Source organism: Delphinapterus leucas, chromosome 12 (assembly GCF_059928025.1).
Source record: "Delphinapterus leucas isolate spDelLeu-1000000601 "Yukka" chromosome 12, BTC_Dleu_Yukka2, whole genome shotgun sequence".
NCBI lineage: Eukaryota > Metazoa > Chordata > Mammalia > Artiodactyla > Monodontidae > Delphinapterus > Delphinapterus leucas.
In genome coordinates, this window is record NC_143140.1 from 96,288,914 (window position 1) to 96,301,783 (window position 12,870).

At 49.5% G+C, this 12,870-nt stretch overlaps 1 protein-coding gene across 9 annotated transcripts in view; it reads left to right on the forward strand.

Annotated features, from left to right (window-relative positions):
- The first annotated feature begins 9,321 nt into the window (after positions 1-9,321).
- The window catches only part of FAM120B (family with sequence similarity 120 member B), an 82,418-nt gene continuing 78,869 nt past the window's right edge, over positions 9,322-12,870 (forward strand). For 3 of the 9 annotated variants that reach the window (XR_016395287.1, XM_089922273.1, XM_089922274.1), the window contains exon 1: positions 9,322-9,419. The gene's annotated coding sequence lies outside the window, so the exon portion shown is untranslated. Of the gene's footprint in view, positions 9,420-9,463; positions 9,962-10,000; positions 10,203-12,870 lie in introns of those variants that run through there. The other 6 variants (XM_022561493.3, XM_089922272.1, XM_022561517.3 and 3 more) reach the window with 4 other exon arrangements.

Sequence of the window (12,870 nt, forward strand, 5' to 3'; positions counted from 1 at the left end):
TTGTAGTTTAACTCCTGCACACCAGTAGCTGAGATGAACAAAGGAGAGACTCGAGGTCCAACTATTCATCCTTTCTTTGCACTTTAATTTTCATTGATTGGGAAGACAAGGGGAGCCCTTAGGGATTCAGGCTGAAGGGGGATGACACGCCTTTAGACGCCATCAGCCCCCTAGCCAGCCATCTGCTCCAAACCAAATGGCGTTTTTTCACTCCCTAACTGCATGTCTGTATACTCCTGCGACTAATCGCTCTGAACCCCCTAAATGCAGGAGGGAGCTTAAGCTCGACTATGTTAAACAGAGTTGCCCCCGTGCTGGCTTTAGCAGCCAGATTCCCTCCTCCCACACACACCATAAATCCTCACCTTGCTCATTAGGAAAAAGCAGGAAACTTTCTTTTAAATACTTTTTGATGTCTCAGCAAATTTACTGTACAAAGTGAGGCTCATTAGGGCTTCGAAGGCACCCAATACATCAGACACAGGAGTGGGGAGAGGGATTTACCACCTGGTGTTGGTGTTTTATTTTTGCCAGGCATTCAGAGCTTATAGCCTGAATGACCCCAATGACCAGGGTAGGCTCAGCTGTATAATCAGAACCACAGCCACACCAACTACAGCTGAGTTCTCTGCTTGTTGGCGACCCTGATCATTTTACCCATCATTTTATTAGGCCACTTGGGAATAAAAGCTCATGACCATCATTTTATCAGATTAAATGCCCATCCTCAGCAATGAGTGTGACTCATGCTGTGGTCAGCCCCATCCTGTTTCCATCCCCGTTTGCCTAAAGAAAGGTTCTATCCCTGAGGTATGTGTGTGGTGGGGGAGGAGGGCTTGGGCAGATTGCAATAAACAATGCCCAGAACAGGATCCAGACTCCAAGCCAGCCCCAGGTTCAGTTTTCTGTGTAAACAAGTCTGGAGACTTGAGTGGGGTTTGTGTTTTCTTAGACCAACTGAATACTGTATACCCAACAGAGAGGTTCTCTTATTCCTAAGAAGAATTAGGGTCCTTGTTCAGAACAAGAAAATGAAAAACTTCCAGGCAGCAAATCTGGTGTTGATCAAACATGCCAGCTTACTTGAAAAAGAAGATGATGAAGGGAACCTAAAGCAAGTTTATTCATTGGCATTAGCATCACATCTCCCACCAGCACACCCTTCTGCCCATTCCCCATCAGTCACAGGTCTGGAATCCTTCAGCGGGTAAAAGAGCAGAGGAACTGGCCTGCTTGCTTCGCACACAGGAAGCTCCACAGACATCTGTGGGTAAAACCTCACCCGCGCGGGGTGGCTGTGATGGATGGTCCCTTACTTCTTCTTAAGGACCGAACCCCAGAGACACGTGAACATTTACAAGACGCACTGACCCGAATGTATACACGGTGTGTTTGCACCTGATCAAGTTCCTTCCGGATCACTCTATTGAAGATACATCCTAACCCAAGCCATCCGTTTGTCCACGGCGGGAAAGAGGGGCAGATCTAGCTTTTATATTCAGGCTCCGAGGCTTCCCTCTCGCTAAGGATAAACGCTACGCGGCACACCAAGGAAGGCCCCACAGCTCGGCCTCCCCTGCCCTCCCTGGGACGTTTCCCTCGGGGGAGGGGCGGCCTGCAGACGCCCAGGACCACTCCTGGTGGGCGGCAGGTTGGCGCGGGGCGGAGAGCACCGGTACCGGAGGACAGAGCCCAGGGAAGACCCAGTGGGCCTGACGCCTCCCCTCTGCCCTCCCTTCCACCCGCCAAGCGCAGACACCCGCAGCTAGGGAGGAAGGACGGCCCGGCCACGTGGTCCGGAGCGGGGACCCCGCGCCCTGGGGCGCAGCGCGGGCCGGGGTTGCGGAGGCATGCGCTGGTTTGCATGAGAAAGGCGGTCGCGTGGCTCAGCTGGCGGCGCGGAGTCCGCTCCTCCGACCCCGGGATCATCTGCCCGGCGGTCCGCGCTCATCTCCATGACAAAGCGCTGTTTACCTGGCGCGGCTCCGGGCGCCTTTGTCCCGATCGGATGACCGCGCAGCTGCTCCGCTCGCCCGCCCGAGCGGCCCCCGACTGAACGCGCCGGGCCGGGCGCTCTGGAGGGCTGCCTGGAGGGGGCGCGGCGCCAGTGGGCGCTCCGGAGGGCTGCCTGGAGTGGGTGGCGGCGGCGGGCCGGGCACTCGCCGCAGGGGCATGAGCGCCGGGTTGGGAGGGCCAGGTCAGCGGGTCACCCCCGGCCGCCGGGCGTGCGGCGGGGGTGGGGGGCACCCGGTCACCTGCACCGAGGCGCGGCCCCACCTGGGGGTCGCCGGCCCGTGACCGTGTCAGACAATGAGGGTGGGAAAGAAAGGGCGGCGCGAGCGACCCGGGCCCTCCCGAGGCCTCGCTCCGGGACGCGCCCCATCCGGAGGTCGCGGGCACCTGTCGCCGGTCCCGGCGCCCGTCAATCACCCGGCCCGCGGGGCGGGGCGCGGGCCGGGCCGGAACCGCGAGGAGGCCGCCCCGCCCGCTTGTCCCAGCCGGACCCGAGCTGCCCTGCGCCATCCTTCCCCGCCTCCCACCTCCTTTCTGCGAGCATCTGCCCGCAGAGGAACAGATGTGGGCACCTGCGGTGACAGGCCGCATATGTTCCATCCTATTCACAGGCATTCAGACGTGGCTACAATGAGCGGCCTTTGTGCGCACAGTCACTAAATATATTAATCTGCACTCCCCAGAGCACCGGGCTGTTTAATTTTTCACTAGCAATAACATCTGATCTAATCCTTAAATCGGCTCCCAAAAGCCTGCCCTCCCGCCCTCCTTTTTTTCCTCTTTCTCCCCACCCCCTCCCGAAAAACGTGTGAAGCTATTCAACCTTCCACCTGTTGCCTGCTGAACTGGGCGTGGGTTCCTGAGCATCTGATGTCGGTCGGGGCAGGGGGTGGAGGTGGGATTGGGGGCGGGCGGGGGCGGCTGTGCGGGAGATGCTGCCTGGCCACACGGGCACCGCCAGGGCCTGTGTACCAGAAGGAAAATAAGCGCAACGTGCGAGGGTGGCTCCCGAATGCTGTGCAAACAAAGAACGATGATTATTAAACAGCTTCCAAAGCAGCCCAGCATACCCATCCTCTCCGTGGAAGCGCCTTGAAAATGTACAAGTTCCCATTTATCTTTTTGTTTATTAAACTCTGATGGTCATTATAAACACTGGTCAATAGGCCACACAGCCAAAAGGTAACATAAATCTCAGATGTACGACTTAGATTTTTTTTAAGAGATTTTGTTGCATGACTCTTTTATCTTAGCATCCCGTATTCTGTTTTGGTTTGTTTTCGGTCACAATGAGTCCCTTAGTGCCATTGTGGGTGTCACAATGCAGACGGACATCGGGCTGTGAATGAAGACAGAGGCAGTTTAAACAAACCAAGCTCTTTCTTTCCTTTCCGTCCATTGTACTATGAATGGGCCTTCTGCATTCGGCTGCTAGGAGACGGCTTTGCAAAGCCCTACTCCAGTAAATGGGCTGGAGAGAAAGGGACCCCAATAAACAGCCTAAGTATTGGAGAAAAAAGGGGGACAAGTTTAGGCAAATGTTTTTCCACCTTCGCATCAACACCTTTCCTAATCTCAAAACGTAAGACATACTTTCCAGCAGTTTCCCTCCTTCTTGTCACTGTAATTCTTACTCCCCCCTGACCCCCCACACCTCCTAGGAGATGCAGAGTGGGGACAGCACTGGCTCACCATTGAGATGTTTCCAAATGCTGCTTTGTCTCCGGAAAGTAGAATGGGGCACGGGGCTGTTTATCAGTCATCATTGCTAATAACTAAGGATTGCAAACTGCTCTCAAAATGGATGCCTGGATGTGTTGCTAGGTAAGTAGGGGCAGGGTTGGCGAGTCTGGACATTTAAGGAACAATCATGAACTATGAATTGTTTTCGTGGTAGTTGGAACTGTTCCGAATAACATAGGTAGGTTAGCTGAAGCAAGACACATAGCTGTTTTCAGGTCAAGGGTCCAGCTTGAGTACATTAGGGAATGACCCACCACCACCACCTGCGTTTCTCAGGGGCTAGAACGAAGTCACAGGCCACCACCGATCCAAACGCAGTCGAGGGAAATGGGAGAACCACGACTGGCTTATGTCAATCACAGTTCACAGCTGGGGCTACTGTCGGGCCCAGAGCACATGGCAATGAGAAGGCCAATTCATTTAGTCGTTTATTCATTCATCCACTCACTGCTCAAGGGGCTGGAGGTCCAGAGTGAAATCAGACCTGCTTCCTGCCACTAGATGAGTGGTAGGAGTAGAGAAGTATCGCTTGGTCTTTTGTTTTTGGAAAGAGTTTTTGTAGGATTAATATGTCTTCCTTCAATGTTTGAATAGAACTCACCAGTGAGACCACCTGGGTCTGGAATTTTCCTTTTTGGAAGATTTTTACTTACAAATTCAACTTAATATAGGGTTTAAGAAATATAGGGTTACTCAGATTTTCTATTTTTTCTTTGGTCAGGTTTGGTAATTCATATGGTTCAAGGAATTTCTTCATCTCATCTAAGGATGTTCAAATAGTCTCCTTTTTACCCTTTGGTGTTAGTAAAATCTGTGATACCATCCTTCATCCTTATTTCGGGTAATCTGTGCCTCCTATCCTTCTATCATGATCAATACAGCTATGGGTTTATCAGCTTAATTGATCTTATCAAAGAACAGTCTTCTTTCAGAATCTCCATCCTTCACTTCCTTTTGCCTGATGTCTAAAACTAGTAATTTCATAAATTTTATCTAGTTGTTTACAGTGGAAGGACAAGTTCTGTAGGAATTATTCCTTCATGGGCAGAAGCTGAAACAGTTACGATACTTCTGGGTGCAAATAGCAGAAAACCCTAATTTAATATTCTTAACTTTAAGGAAAAGATATCATCTCATAGAATGAGGAGGCAGAGTGGTTTTAGTTAACTTCTGGCTCAACCATGTCGTCAAGGCACAATGTGCCCTCCATCTTTCTGCCCCACCTTTCCTGCCTTGCTGGCTTCCAACATGGGTTAGCTGTCTCCTGTGACTGCATGAAGCCTGCAGGGACCCAAGAAGTCACAAACAGACACAAGGACGGCCAGTAGAGGAAGAGGACAATTTCTTTCTGTATGACGCTCTTTGTTCAGTGACAAAACAATTCTGTAATATTTACTGTGGATCAGCCATGTAGAAGTCAGTATGTTTTAACGGTTGTAGCTTTTCTTCTTTCCCAGTTTTTGGGAAACATTTTACTGTCTCTTAATTCCCAACTTCTCCCTACTTTCAACCTACAGTTTTCTTTTTCTCTTCCTTTCTTTCTGTCCCTGTTTTTCTCTCTTATGTAAATCCTTCATCCCCTGTTTCTAGATTCTCCCACAAACCGATAAATCTGATGTGTACAGTAGAGCACAGGAAAGTGTCTATAGGTGGCATGAAGCAGAAGGTGGGGAAAAGGATGTGAAGAGTCTCATGTAAGTCTTTGTGCTCCTTTTACACTGATTTCTATGTACAACTTTCCTTTTAGATCCTAGGAAAGAGACCTGGGAGTAATCGCTGGCTCTTCCTTTCCTTCACTGTAGTGTATGTAGTCATAAAAAATGTTAAGAAGCCATTAGAATTTAGAAAGATTCGAGTTTGAGTAATAATTGTGCTGCTTACTACCATTGTACTAGTTACTTAATCACTTCTTAAAACTTATAATAGTTTCCTTTTATCAAAGTAATATACTTACAGATTTTAAAATTCAAATAGTACTTCTAGATTTACAAAAAAATAGCAATTTCCTACACCATGCATTCCCACTCCCAATTCTTTCCTTTCTAACTCGTAGCTACTTCTTTTGAAATTTACTCGTATTTTTAAAAAACTTCCTAATGCTATGTCTTTTTCAGTTGTGTACATTGTCTATGGACTTCCTAACTCTAGAAGATGAAGGTTTAACACTTCCACCTGATTTCCTAGACACACGCATATTTATGAACGCATAGAAGATCACCTCCCATTTTTTCCAAAATAATAATAGCATCCTTTTGATTAAATTACCATTCAGCATTTACCTCATTAAAATTATGGAATCATTATTCCCAGCTGAGGCATATGCCACGATTACGTTTTCTTTTTTGTACAATTTTGTCTTTACTGGATTCAACAATTGCCAAATTTATTTGCTTATTGACTTTTCTATGTACCTATTACATACTGTCACCAAACTCTGAATATCTCCTTTTAAAACACTCCAGCAGGGCTTCCCTGGTGGCGCAGTGGTTAAGAATCCACCTGCCAATGCAGGAGACATGGGTTCGAGCCCTGGTCCGGGAAGATCCCACATGCCGTGGAGCAACTAAGCCCGTGCACCACAACTACTGAGCCTGCGCTCTAGAGCCCGCGAGCCACAACTACTGAGCCTGTGAGCCACAACTACTGAAGCCCATGCGCCTAGAGCCCATGCTCCGCAACAAGAGAAGCCACCACAATGAGAAGCCCGCGCACTGCAACGAAGAGTAGCCCCCGCTCGCCACAACTAGAGGAAGCCCGCGCGCAGCAACGAAGACCCAATGCAGCCAAAAATAAATAAATAAATAAAATAAATTCAAACAAACAAACAAACGAAATAACACTCAAACATCTCAGGCATTCCATGGACTGGCTTTTTCCTGGAGATGTGTCTCTAGCTTTCTCCTGGGATTTCCCACCTCTCTCTTCACTTGGATTCCCTAGCGTCTGGGTCCTAAATATTCCTTTTTCTTGGCCTCTTAGTTTTGGAGAATATCCTCCAGCAGGTATCTGAGATAAGGTATTTGGTAGAAAATATTTTTGAGCTGCATATCTGAAAATCTTCCACCCTCACAATTATAACTAATATTTTGATTTTGAGTAGAATTCCGCGTTAGTTATTTTCTTCAGAATTTTGAAATTTAGTGCTCCACCGAATTTCAGTTTCCTGTAACTCTATTGAGACTTTCCATGCCATGCTAGTTTCCACTCCCTAAATGCGACCTTTCTGTTTTTCCTTATGGAAGATCTTTAAGGTCCTTCCGCTGCCCCTGGTGTCCTGACATTTTGTGATGATGTGCTTTCACGTGGGTCTTCATAGGCTTGTTGTGCTGGGCGTTTGGTGGGTCCTTTCCACAGGAGAGCATGTCTTTTAGATCCGGGAACTGTTCTTGAATTATTGCTTGAATAATGCTCTACTTCATTTTTCTGTCCTCTTTCATGTAACTCCTATTTTTCAGATGTCAAACTTCTTAATTTTCTAATTTTCTTATGTCTTTCTCTTCATCTTTTTCTCTTTGTTCTGTTATCTGAGAGATATCAAATTTATCTTCTATCAGTTTTTAAGTTTAAATTACTGCTTCTTAAATTTTCAAGAGCACATTTTCTGAATGTTCTTTTATATACTTTTTTTCCTTTCCCTGGTATATGATCTTCAGAGACTGCAGACCATGAAGTTTTTTATAATATTTTCCCTCTTCCTAGTTTCTGTTTGTTCCCTTTTTTGCTGTCTTCCTCAAACGTCTGTTCGCCTTGGTCATCTGTGCATATTCAGGAGGGGCAGAGCCGAGTGCCGCCGAGTGGCAGGGCTCACACAGGGTGGTGAATGGGGCTGTGGTCGGCCTGCCTCCTCTGTCTCCACGGTCTGGCTCCGGGGGTCTGCACTGTCTGTCAGTGTGAGGCTCCTGCTCCTACAGTCCGGGATGCGTGGCTTCTCCCTCACACTGCCTGAATCCCTACCTCCATCGCTTTCCTCCGTTTGCCCCTTCTGCCTACAAGTCCTTCTTCTTCTAATCCTGCCTCAGGCCCAACCCGCCCTTCCAGGCTCAGCTTGCACATTGCCTCCTTGCTGCCTTCTTCATGCATGTGTTCTAAGACTTTATGTGTCACTTGTTCCCTGATACCTGAAGTGTGTGTTTGTCTCCCCAACCACCCGTGCACTCAAGGCTTGAGACCATTTCACATACTGTTGGTGCGACCCTATGGCACCCAACAAGTATTAGGTGCTGAGCACTCTTTATTGATTTTAGAAAAAAATATCAACAGGAAATGAAAGCCTTGTAGGCCGAATGAAGAGATTGCTTCCCAAATTATTTAATACATACATATGGTGTCACTTCAATTTGGTAATGCTTTTTTTTTTTTGGTGGGGGCGGGTAGATTCTTAGTTCCCTGACCAGGGATCGAACCCATGCCCCCTAAAGTGGAAGGTGAGTCCTAACCACTGGACCACCAGGGAATTCCCATCAATTTGGTAATACTTTTTGAGTGCTTGATCTTCAAGAGACCCTGCAGGAACAATATTTGACCATCTTATTTCCCTGATGGAAGCCTCCAGCTCCCTGGGGCTTGCAGCAGCCCTCCTGAGATAGGTCATATGTAAAGATAGGTTTTGAGATGCATCTTAAATAACTTGATATTATTAACTGAAGTTTGTCAAGTATTTACTTAAAAAATAAGTTAGATTGGTTTCAAAGTTATTCTTCTGTCATAACACTTGGCTACCAAAATGTTCTCTTGGTTGTAGAGAAAAGGGTGGTGTTGTGACCAGAGGAATGGGAATTGTGTATAATCTGAAGCCTGCCTATCTCCCAGCCCAGGGGAGCATGTCCTTAATGGGAACCTTACTGGCCTTAAAGCAGCTGCAGAAACAAAGTCGAAGCGGTGGCTACCAGAGTCCAAACTCCTTAACGTGAGACGCAGACACCGCAAGACCAGGCAAGCGCGTCCTCGCTTCCTCCCCTCCTCCACTGCCGTGGCTGCCCGCCCCGGAGCTCTCATGCCCCGTTCCAGACCGCAAGCCTGCCCACTAAAACTGTGGGCTCCAGAATAGTTAGGGTGGCCGCCGCCGTCACAGCAATGCTAGCAAGGCTCCTCTCTACCTAGTGCTTGCTGTGCTCTGCTGTGTCCTTGGTCAGCCCAGGCTGGGAAGCGCCGCCCTCCTCCAGACAGGGCAGACACCGAGGCCCATGGTCGAGGTGGACAGCGCGCCAAGGTCCCTTGGCTGGAAAATCCACTCGCTCTGGACCCCCGGCCGCCTGCCTCCTGCGGGGCCCGGGCTCAGGGCCAGCCTGCCGTCTCCTAGCAGCCCACACCGCCCTCCCTGCGCTCTTCCGCCAAACTGCGGCGTCAGGGCCCGGGCTCGCGTGTCCGCACCACCAGTGGCCCATAGAGCCAGCGGGTGAGCCAGCGGGAGCCGAGCGAGGCGTGACCCCGACCTCCACGCACCGCGCGGTTTCCGAGGCAACTGGCGCTGCGCCGGCGCATCTCGCTTCCCGGCGCCTCTGGGGCCCGGCCGCGCAGACCCCGCCCACCGAGTGGGCGGGGCGGTTTCTCGAGCGGAAACGCCCGAGCGGAAGCGGAAGTGCGCGGCGCCTGCGGCGGGCCGGCGGCTGCGGCGGGCCGACGGCTGCGCGGGCGCGTCTCCGGCTGTGCAGGCGCATCTCTAGGTAGGGCTGGGCCTGTGGGGCCAGCGCGTCTGGGCCGCTCTCGGTCGTCGCCTCGGCGCGGCGGCTGCGCTCGTGGTTCTGCGCCGTCGCGGTCCCTGGGCCGCGTCTCCCTCACCGTATGTCCCCACAGCCGTGCGCCCTGCGTGCTCCTCCTCGTGCCGCCTTGGCCCGACCCCTCCCCGGAAAGAGGTGTGCAGTTCCGGGTCGCCGTGTGGTCCCTGTCGGCCGTACCCCAGGGAGGTGTCCTCTGACCTTTGCACTTGGCGTCTCCGAACTTGGGCGCCTTCCGCATTGACCCGGCTGTCCTGAGCCGGAGCCCCAGCACCCAGCAAGCACCATGCCCTCTGGGGAATAAAGGCCGGCGGGATGACGCCTAGGTGGCTGAGAGGATGATTTGTCCATGTCGGCCAAGGAGGGGCCAGAAGTTTCTATACAGAAGGGGAGGATTCCAGCTGAGTTTCGAATAAGTGGGAGTTGGGAGGTGCCGAGGGGCAAGAGACCATTCATTCCTTCAGAGGGAACAGAATGTTCAAGACCTGCAGGTTTGAGACTGCCTGACATATTCTGGGAGAGACAGGGCGCTAGAGCTGGGGATGGCAGGAAACTCGGGGGAATTGGGAACAGGGAAGTGATGTGATCGGATCGGAGTGTTAAAAGAGTCATCTGGCAGGCGTAGGGATGGTGGTGCTGGGTGACTGCATGTGATAAGAGGGCTTTTGCAGCCGTTTAGGGAAGAAGTTTTAGGACTGAAAATCTGGAAATGATAGTGGGGAGAACTTGGAGGTGAGTTTGATGGGGAAAAACTGAGGTCGTGGTATTTCCAGTGACTTCCACATTTTTGGCTTGAGCGCTTGAGTAGGTAATGCAGAGAATGAGAACCACAGAATGGGGACAGGTCTGCAGCATCAGGTTCCTCACCTGTCGCCTCCCAAATGTATTACGCTCTGGTTCCTCCATGTCTGGCGTCCTCCTCCTGTTTTGTCCTCCATCTCTGTCATTTCTGAATCGTGGCCTCCCATCTTCATGTGCTCTTTGGCCTGCCCACGTTTGGACCTTTCTGTGAGGAGCTACCACTCCTGCACCACCACAGCCTTCACACATTCTCTGTGTGTCGATTTCCCCATCACCCCATCTCTGCCATCTCTAAGCTCTGCCGTAGGGGCTCTCCCCCAGCCTTGCCATTCCTCGGTCACAGGACTGCAGTGGTGCGTTCCTTATAGGCTGTGTTCAAGGAAAGCAGTGAGAACACCTTGGCTGTGTCAGGTCGCACACTGCTCATCTCCATGCATACCGTTTCCTGACCACCTTACCTCCCAGTTGTCTTCGTGTAACTTCGAACAGACATGTCTATTTTCCAGACATGGAAATCTCTAATCACTTCTGGCCCTCTGTTTTCTCGTCTGTGAACTGAGAAGACCGCAGTAGGTGTTGGTTGAGGTCACTTACAGTTTTTACTATTCTGAGGTTCTCCCTACTCCCTGAGCCTGAATCAGTGTCATTTATGGGGCAGGTTTACTGTAAAGCTAATGAAGTTCAGGCTTCAGGGGCCTCGCTTTCACGGGCCCCTTTCAAGGCACTGGGAAGGACCTCAGTGGTCTTGTGTTTATAATTGTGTGTCTTTTATTTTTATTTATTTATTTTTAAAAAATTATTTATTTTTGGCCGCGTTGGGTCTTCGTTGCTGCACGCGGGCTTTCTCTAGTTGCAGTGAGCGGGGGCTACTCTTCGTTGAGGTGCGCGGGCTTCTCACTGCAGTGGTTTCTCTTGTTGCAGAGCATGGGCTCTAGGCGCGCGGGCTTCAGTACTGGTGGCTCGCGGGCTCTACAGAGCAGGCTCAATAGTTGTGGCTCATGGGCTTTGTTGCTCTGCAGCATGTGGGATCTTCCGGGACCAGGGATCAAACCCGTGTCCCCTGCATTGGCAGGCAAATTCTTAACCACTGCGCCACCAGGGAAGTCCCATAATAGTGTATTCTTTTTTAGAAGAGGGACTTCAAATTATATAAGTTTCAGGCCCTACAGTACTTGGATCCCTACTAAACTGGCCGTTAGTCATATCCTGCTGTCTTGGTTTTTGTGTTCTTGTCCTTCAGACTTTCCCCTCCCCACCTCCTACTCCTCCTTGTGTGTGCCTCTTATTGAGGCTTAGAGAGAAAATATGAATGAATGGAGCTGGTCAAACTCCTGCTGTAACCTGGCTTTGGTTTGCTCTTGGGTCAGGAAGAGAGGTGTCAGAGATTGGCAACTTAGCACAGTGGGCAGAATCTTTACAGCAGTGCATGTATTTGATTTGCTTGTCTGCTGGGTTGCCATGTCCTTCAAGAAAAGGTTGAAAGTAAGAAGGGAAGTTCACTTAATTGAGATCATAAAAGCAGCTCTTATCTCTATGGAAACTAGAATCATACACTGGAAATTCATTCAGAGGAATTAATTGCATCCTTATTTTATTAGTTTGAAACTGAGGCAACCCTTATGCTATCAGTTACTTTTATAGAGCTTTATAATAAGTGTGAATAACTTTTACATTTTCATTTGCTTTTAGAAGGAAATTTCTGTTTGTTTATAAGGTGTTCTGTTGGAAAAGTCTTCAGAGTTAAAACATGTTATTTAAGGTTTAAATTATTTATATAAATATAATAAGATATTTCTAAAGGATTTTATAGTAGTAGTTTAAAACCTGCCAAATTGAGAGGTAAATCATTATCTTATTTTTACAAATAAGGTAATCAGTGATGTACAAAGAGAGTCAGTGATTTGTCTTCAGTCAGCCAGTAAATCAGGGCCATTGCTAGCTAAAAAAGCCAGGTCCTAAGCACCCGTTTCCTTATAAACAAGTGTGGTTCAGAGAAGGAGGAGTCCGTTTAACTCAGCTCTTATTGTCGAGTGCTTACTATAGCATGCACCGAGTTTATACTTCCACATACCTGTCCAGCTGCACGCCCGTGTGCATGCTAGGCTGTAGAAAGTACACAGCAGACATGGATGCTTTCCCCATCAGTCCTTGAGCCCGAAGAATTAACTCAGTACAGATTCGTGTAAGTTACTGTAAGTCATTTATAATAAAACGGTCTGCAACCAGGACAAGGGGACAGTAACACTTTGAACAGCAGAGTTTGCTGGATAGTTGAGTTTTGGATTTTTGCCCATTAAGCATCAAAATTTCACATTTAGGGTGGAAATCTTTCCAAAATAGAATATTTCCGTGCTTTCTTTTTAAATTTTTTTTTTTAATTTTAAAAACTTTTTTTTTTTTGCGGTACACGGGCCTCTCACTGTCGTGGCCTCTCCCATTGCGGAGCACAGGCTCCGGACGCGCAGGCTCAGCAGCCATGGCTCACGGGCCCAGCCGCTCCACGGCATGTGGGATCCTCCCGGACTGGGGCATGAACCCGTGTCCCCTGCATCGGCAGGCGGACTCTCAACCACTGCGCCAACAGGGAAGCCCTAAAAAC